The sequence below is a fragment of the Pterocles gutturalis genome, unplaced genomic scaffold (genome assembly GCF_000699245.1).
Source record: "Pterocles gutturalis isolate BGI_N339 unplaced genomic scaffold, ASM69924v1 scaffold32210, whole genome shotgun sequence".
NCBI classification, from domain to species: Eukaryota; Metazoa; Chordata; class Aves; order Pterocliformes; family Pteroclidae; genus Pterocles; species Pterocles gutturalis.
In genome coordinates this window covers 1-356 of record NW_010141868.1, presented here as the reverse complement: position 1 = coordinate 356, position 356 = coordinate 1, and positions in this window count along the sequence as shown.

Here is a 356-nt window from a genome sequence, read left to right as displayed (position 1 = left end):
CCGCTGCCACATCTCCCCCCTCAGGCCCATGGGGGTGGCAGGGTTCAGGGCACAGGGCTGTTCAGGTACCTGTACCCCCCACCCCAGCTCCGGGGTGGCACCTACGACCATACACCGGTGTAAGGGGCCGGGGGGGGGACAGGACAGTGACACTCCATGTACCCTACCTAAGCTGGGAGCTGCGGTGCAGCCCCTGGTGCTGAGCTGGGACCGACTGTGGCTTGAGGCTTCCCAAAGGACACGGGCACTGCAGGGGGGACAAAACCCGGCAGGACGGCGGGGCAGGCCAGTGCCAGCTGGGACACACCAGTTGCCGGTGCTGGGCATACCCAGGGAACCGCTGGCAGGTGGTGGCC